Source organism: Petaurus breviceps, unplaced genomic scaffold (genome assembly GCF_028583685.1).
Source record: "Petaurus breviceps papuanus isolate PSGF00001 unplaced genomic scaffold, PetGlider_PUasm1.0 178, whole genome shotgun sequence".
In the NCBI taxonomy this organism is placed as follows: Eukaryota; Metazoa; Chordata; class Mammalia; order Diprotodontia; family Petauridae; genus Petaurus; species Petaurus breviceps.
In genome coordinates this window covers 14,167,850-14,168,127 of record NW_027185777.1, presented here as the reverse complement: position 1 = coordinate 14,168,127, position 278 = coordinate 14,167,850, and positions in this window count along the sequence as shown.

Genomic DNA, 278 nt, shown 5'->3' with positions numbered 1-278 from the left:
ATTTAGCTATAATGTTTCTGTGAGTTTTCATCTTGGGATAATCTTGGGTAGTGAGTGGTAGATTTTTTAAATTTCTATTTTACTACCTCATTATAAAACTTCAGGGCAAATTTTCTTTTTTTTTTTTTTAAGCAATTGGGGTTAAGTAACTTGCTCAAGGTTGTATGGCCAGCTATTTCTGGGTGTGGTGCTAAGTGTCTGAGCCCAGATTTGATCCCCAGGTCATCCCAACACTGGGGCTGATGCTCTTACTCTCTGAGCCACCTGGCTGCCCTGGC